Below are 7617 nucleotides of genomic sequence, written 5' to 3'. Positions count from 1 at the left end.
GATTCCTTAGTATTAGATCGGTAATCTTGAACTAAAACTGGATCTCCAACACTAAAATGTCTTTTTGGTGTTGTACTGCAAAGCCCTTTTTGTGGCCTTGCAACCTTCTTTGCCATGTCAGGGTGTAGCACATCTAGTCTAGTGCGTATACGCCTACCCATTAGCAGTTCAGCTGGGGTATATCCAGTAGCCGTGTGGGGTGTGGTTCGGTAACTCAAAAGAAAAGAGGCTATCTTCTGATTTAGTGTTCCTGGCTCCTTTCTAACAGTTTTCATTGCTTGTTTAAAGGTTCGAACCGCTCTTTCCGCTTCCCCATTAGAGGCGGGATGGTATGGGGCACTTAAGATGTGTTTGATCTTGTTACATTTCAGAAACTCCTTGAATTCTTGAGCAATAAACTGTGGACCGTTGTCTGAAACTAGTTCTTCAGGTAAACCATGTGTTGCAAACACCATACGCATTGCAGCAATGGTTGCTTCAGCAGTAGTGCTAGACATACGTAGGACCTCTAACCATTTACTTTTAGCATCAATCACAATCAGGAAGGACTCCCCAAGAAATGGACCACAATAATCAATGTGAAGTCGCTGCCAGGGTTTATGGGGCCATATCCAGGGATTATCTGCGGTAGTTGGTGCCCTACTATTTGAGCTTTGACACTGCTCACAACTTCGAACTAGCTGTTCAATGTCTGTTTCTAGGCCTGGCCACCAAACATGTATCCGGGCCAAAGCTTTCATGCGTACAATTCCTGGGTGGTTCAAGTGTAATTCAGCTAACACCCGATCTCTGCATTTTGCTGGTATCACCACCCGTGTCCCGCGCAACAGGCATCCATCTTCTACACTGAGCTCCTCTATCTTGGTGAAATAACTTTTCAGATTGTCTGGCACTTCATGTTTCTCTGGCCATCCATGCAATGTCCAATACAGGACTCGGGATAGTAGAGGATCCCTAGCTGTTTCTGTGCGTAGGAGGTTGACATCAATTGGTACTCTTTCAATCTGTACTTTGTTGACTGCTCCAGCTTCATCGAATTCGAAATCCAGTTCGGTTGACTCTGTTTCTGGCAGCCTTGACAATGCATCGGCGTTTGCATTCTTCTTGGAGGACCTATACTTGATATCATATTGATAGGCTGACAGTTGTATCGCCCATCGCTGTAATCTTGATGCTGCAATAGCTGGGATTCCCTTTTTTGGACCGAACAATAATGTGAGGGGTTGGTGGTCGGTCACAAGTGTGAACCTACGCCCATACAAGAACTGTTGGAACTTCCTTATGCCAAAGATTATGGCCAAGGCTTCCTTCTCTATCACTGAATAGTTCCTTTCTGCTGATGTTAATGCTCTAGAGGCGTAAGCAATTGGACGTTCCACACCTTCTTGACTGACATGAGAAATCACCGCCCCTAGGCCAAAAGGAGAGGCATCTGCTGCTAATTGTACTTCCAGTGCTGGGTTGTAATGGACTAACACTTTGGATGACGTTAACGTGTCCTTTAAGGCTTGAAAAGCTTGCAGGCATTCTTCACTCCAAACCCAGGGAACATCCTTAGCCAACAGCTGGTTGAGTGGGGCTGACAGCGAGGACATGTTAGGAATAAACTTTCTGTAATAATTAACTAATCCTAAAAAAGATTGCAGTTCAGTTTTGTTCTTAGGTTCTGGCACCCTCTGCACCGCTCGTACCTTTTCTGGCGAGGGGTGGATTCCCTCTCTGTCAACTACGAAAGCAAAATACTCGATCTTGGGCTGCATGATACTACACTTGGATGTCTTCAGTTTCACTCCACGTGATTCCATTCTTTTCAGAGCTGCATGCAAATTTTTTGTATGCTGGGGAGTGTTCTCTCCTGTGACTATCAAGTCATCTAGGATCCCTCCAGTGTGACTCAAACCATCTAGTAGCTTATCCATGATCTGTTGAAATAATGCCGGTGCCGCTGCTACGCCAAAAGGAAGCCTTGTGTATCGGTACAGTCCTAAGTGAGTAGTGATTGTCACATAGGGCTGTGATTCTTCATGTAAAAGAACCTGCTGATAGGCATTACTGAGGTCTAGCTTGGTGAAAAGCTCACCCCCATTCAACTTAGTAAACAGTTCTTCAGGGGTAGGCATTGGGTATTCAGGTACATCCAGGTATAGGTTTAATGTTACCTTAAAGTCTCCACAAATTCTGACTGAACCATCAGGTTTCAATACTGGTACTATTGGTGTAGCCCAGTCAGAACTTTCAACTTTCTTCAGAACTCCCTCTTTTTCTAACCGACTTAGCTCTTCAGCCACCTTATCCTTGAGAGCATAGGGTACGGGGCGTGGCTTGAAATATTGAGGTGTTGCCTTTTCTTTCAATTGGAGTTTGGCAGTAACTCCTTTGATGGTGCCCAGTTTCCCATCAAACAAGGTTGGGTACTGTTTCTTTAAATCAGCTAATGTAGGCTTTGGACAATTGACTCGATAGATATTACTTATCTCTTCCCAGTTTAATCTCACTTTTGCCAGCCAGTCTCTCCCCATTAATGCTGTTCCCTTACCTCTAGTAATGATTACTGGCAAATCAGCTTCTTGACCAGAATACTTGACATGAACTAGGGTCTCCCCTACTACTGGTATGATATGACCTGAGTAGCTTTTTAAAATAACAGCTGATCTCTGTAGTGGTTTTGCTCCGAACTGATCTTTCCACATCTTCTCTGGTATTACAGTGGCTGCAGCTCCCGTGTCTAATTCTAGCTCGCAGGGAGTGTCATTGATAGTAATTGGGACCATAATTGCATCAGGTTTTCTGGTTTTATCTAGACTGAGGTTCCACATGGGCCGTTCATCGGGATTATATTGGTCACTATCACCACTTTCAGACTCACTAGACTCACTACTTTGTTCTTGGTGGCCAACCAACTTGATCCTAGAATTTTTTTTCTTCTTCTTTTTCAACTCCACTGGCTTCCTCAGATCTTGTGTTTTGACTCTTGTTCCCTTCTTGCCTTTTTCAGGGCATTTTGGCTTAATGTGCCCCTTTCTTTTGCAGGCATGACATTCTGCATCTTTGAAAACGCATTTCTCTGGGGAATGGTTACTTCTTCCACATCTAAAACACTCTTCCCTTTGGATATAATTTACTGGGGATGATTCAGTGCGAAATTGATTCATTTCTTTATTTGCCAATTCCATTCCCACAGCAATTTCTATGGCTTTCTTGAGAGGTAACTCTTCTTCGCCCAGCAATTTCCTTTTGATGGACCTGTCTCTCAGACCACAAACTAACTTGTCTCGCAGGGCTTCGTCACGAAACGCTCCAAAAGCACAAGTTTCTGCTAGTTTCTGAATCTTAGCTAGAAAATCTCTTACAGACTGGCCTTCCTCTTGCTCATACTTGTGAAACTTATACCTCTCAGCAGTGACAATGGGTTTGGGCGTCAAGTGTCTCGCCATGATTTCCACTATTTCTTTATAGGACTTCTCGGTTGGCTTGGTTGGGGCTGTTAAATTCTTTAACAACGAATACATCTTACCTCCCATTAAGGTAACTAAACTTGCGACTTTTTTGCCCTCTGGGACATTATTGACTATGAAAAACATTTCCAACCGCTCCACATACGTCAACCAATCTTCGTTGTCGGGATTGAACTCGTTCATTCTTCCAAAACAACTCGCCATTGCTGGGCCAAGACTGCTTATTCCAGGTTGATTTTCGGCACTTGCCGTCGCTTTATCGTTCATTTCTACCAATCGATTACTCCGCTCCTCGTCGCCAATGTTATGTTTAAGGGTTCAACGGTAATCGTGGTGTTATCCAACTTATTTTATTATAACTAAAACGTTTTACATACGTTGCTCCCCGCCATGTGGTCACACACCGCAATCACGTGACCACCACAGGTAGCCCAAACTACATAACAAAGTTCATTCATTCAGTTATCGATTTATCTTCTCAAACTAGTACTCTGTTTCAGCAACGCATCATGCATGCATGGATCAGCCAAGCATACTTTATTTCTTTCCAGTTAAATAGGAATAACAAGATAAAAGGTCAAGGATGGTTCCGAGTCAAGGATGAGGAGAAAAAAGCCAAAAACTAAAAATAGCACTGTTTGATTTTTGGCCGTAATAGGCTAAACATTTAAAAAATCTTAAGATAAAATACACTGTTAGAATTCAGGATAATCCAAGCACATTATATGAAAAATACAGTTAAGAGAGAATGTCAGCCATGCAAAAATCGAACATACGCCTGCAACAGTCGAAAAATCGAATTTGCTCACATTTTAGTATGAGGAAGACCTTGATACGATATAAACCGTGGTATACTTCATTTGCCAAAATATCGCTTTATTTCCGAGAAAAACGAGGAAAACCAATTTGAGCAAATTGACCCTCTGAGAGAGCCAAAATATCATCCAACTTCGAGTGCCTCGCGTGCCTTTGCAAAATGTGTATGGACTTGATTGTTGAAAAACTTTTTTTAACATTGTCTTGGCTTTAAATCTGTGAAATTTTATTATTTTCCAATAAATTTATGTTGGCGAAAATTTTTTATTACCAAGTTACTTTGGCACGTCATCAACTATAAAGAACTTTCAAAAAATATTTAAACCATGTGCTATATAAAATAATACGTCGATATTTAGAAATTGAGAAGTTAAAACAATGTTCTAATCGTGAGTAAAGTGATTGTTTTGGGTATTTTGATCTGTCTTTTGTCTTTTCCATGGATCTATAGTGTTATTGGTATTCATCATTAGCAATATTTCCCAGAATTCGGGTCAAATTGGCAGAAATATGATCTGTTTTCATTGGATTCGATTATGCATATGCGATTGGCTTACCTTAATTAGGTAATTTTCCCTAGATTATTTTCAGACCTCTTGTTGTTAGTGTTAGGAACTTGTGCTAGAAGCTTTTGAGCCGAAAACTGAATTGCTTCTGAACACACTGTAAATAAAATATATTTCGCTTTGAGGAGTCTTTTAAGGACTTGACTACTTAGTGGATCCGTTACTAGTAGGATGTCGAGTTGTTCGAGGACCAGACTGGACGTGGGGCGACCAAGATGGAGGAGGAGGTGTTGGAACAATCTTTAGCACCGATACCTTCTCCGATGGTAGCCCACTGAAAAACCAAACAGTTGTTGTTTGCTGGGACGCAGGACAAGAAGCCTATTATCGACTTGGACTGGATGAAAAGTATGATCTGCGGATCCTTGATTCAGCTCCTTCGGGTAAGTGACTCAATTGACAACATTAAGGAAGAAACAACTTGGTCAAATATTGCATTATTTATATTATTAATACTAGATAATGGATGGCTGTTGACTCGATAGGTCATACTTTTTCAACAGCCATACACACTAAACTTGATCTCCGCTTTGTAAATATTTATTCTGTATTTTTCATAACTGTTCACTCTATATACATGTAATATTTCCTATATTTTGTATTGTAATTTTGTGTGTGAAATAAACTTGACTTGACTTGACTTGTTGTTATGACGACACTGAACTAAGTGATTTTAGAACCAAGATTTCTCTAAAATTTGGATCATTGAGATGATGTACTTTTCTATTTTTAGAAATGAACATTCAATATCATTATAAAATTCATGTTTTTTTTTCCTTGTATGACCTCGGCTCAATTCTAGCCAAGAGTAAATAAAAGTGTTTTTAGTGTTTTATTTCCGAGCCAAAAAGCTTCCTACTTCTGAAGCCAGAACTGCTGAATAAAATATAAAAAATGTCGGTACAATAAACTTTTAATTAACCCAGTAACTGTAGGGGTTAAGTGAATCCCTAAAAAATATCGAGCAAGCACTTCACCTGCAAAAAAAATATCTCGCAATCTCTCCTTTCAGTAAAGAAACAATCGAGCAAACACAAAAATACATACAGTGGTTGTTGCAACATAAATTCATGCAACACCCCCCCCTACCCCCCCTCTCAGTTATCTAATGTTCCATCCCTAATCACTTACTTTTAGCACACGTAGGTGTTGGAAAACTACAATATTTTGCCTTCTAATTTGCAATTAGATGAAGGGTCATGGAACGTTCTTTTTTTTCTTCTTTCCTTCTTTCCTTCCTTCCTTGCTTCCTTCCTGGCTTCCTTCCTTCCCTCCTTGCTTCCTTCCTTCCTTCTTTCCTTCCTTCCTTCTTTCCTTCCTTCCTTCTTTCCTTTCTTCCTTCCTTAATAATAATAATAATAATAAACTTTATTACTGTGTCATGTCGTGCTCGCTTATAACAAAATAAACTAATTGGGGACACCTATCTAGAACCTATAAAACCAATAAAAATCTTATCCCATGTTTCCAACCCTTTAAAACAAACCCCTATATGATATTAACAATTATCTAATTTACGGATATATCCCACCCCTCCGACTAAATATACCCATTATTCTTACACTTTTGTGTAAACTACAAGCTAAATCCTTACCCACCCCATAGTAACTGTAAGATAATTCCCACCCCCAACTGATCCTAATTACAATGTGTTCGATACTCAGATTGCTTCCATGCTTCCTTGCTTGCTTGCTTCTTTGCTTCCTTCCTTCCTTTCTGTCTGTCTGTCTGTCTGTCTATCTGTCTACTGTCTTCTTTGGTTGGATGGTTGGTTGGTACTTTTACCTAGTCCTCATTCAATACCATCTTTTGTAAAGGAAGCAATTTTAAAAAAAACTTGAAGATGTTCCATAATACTACGGAATTTGGTTGATTTTCAATGAAGAAACTCAGACTCATTTATACAGAGTTTTATTCAAAGATATCATTAACGACCATTAACAGTCGGTAGATTGAAAACAAGTGTTAACATCTATACATTATACTGTTATAGGTATTTGTTTTAAAGATGTGATATGTGATGGATGTGGACAGAGGTCCTCTCCTTGGAAACAAGATGGAAATGTACAGATTGTGACGATTATGATTTTGTGCACCCAATGCTATAATAATGAGGTGCATGAATTGGTTTCATAACTTCATGAGATATGATCACTGCGATCAGCAAAGGTATCTGAAAAATATACTAATATTTCCACTATTCGTTTCTTCACATTCTATTACTTCCTCTGCCTCGTGTTCTACCTTTCTTTATTCTTTATGTCAATCTTTCTCCTTTCAGTCTTTTATTTCTTCCAATTTTGAATACCTTTCCTTTTATCCTTCATTTATCCATCCATATATTATCTTATCTACTTTCGTCTTTATCCATTCCACCGCGATCTAATTAGCTTGAGTGCTTGCATTTGCTTGCTTGGCTTGTTGCTTGCGTGCTTGCTTGCTGGCTGCGTGCTGGCTGGCTTCCTTGATTCCTTGCTTCCGGGTCCTGGCGTCAGCTGCTTGAGTCCTGCTCCATTGCAGCCGTGGCTTGCGGACTGACCGTCCTGCATCCAGGCATCCATCAACCAGCCCAGAGGCCAGCGATCAAGGCCAGCCAGCAAGACTCCAGCCCAGCCAGCAAGCCAGCCAGCCGCAGCGAAGCCAGGCCAGCAGCAGACTAGGCCAGCCCGGCCGGACCGGGCCAGGCCAAGGCAGACAGCGCCATGCGAGAAGAGACAGCTCAGGAGAGAGCAAGCCATACAGCCGGCCGGCCAGAGGGCCACCGCGCCGGGGCGGGCAAG

The sequence above is a fragment of the Actinia tenebrosa genome, unplaced genomic scaffold (assembly GCF_029948245.1).
Source record: "Actinia tenebrosa isolate PJP-AT-01 unplaced genomic scaffold, QUT_ActTen_1.0 PGA_scaffold13__45_contigs__length_12533684, whole genome shotgun sequence".
Taxonomy (NCBI): domain Eukaryota; kingdom Metazoa; phylum Cnidaria; class Anthozoa; order Actiniaria; family Actiniidae; genus Actinia; species Actinia tenebrosa.
This window is presented reverse-complemented; position numbering follows the sequence as displayed.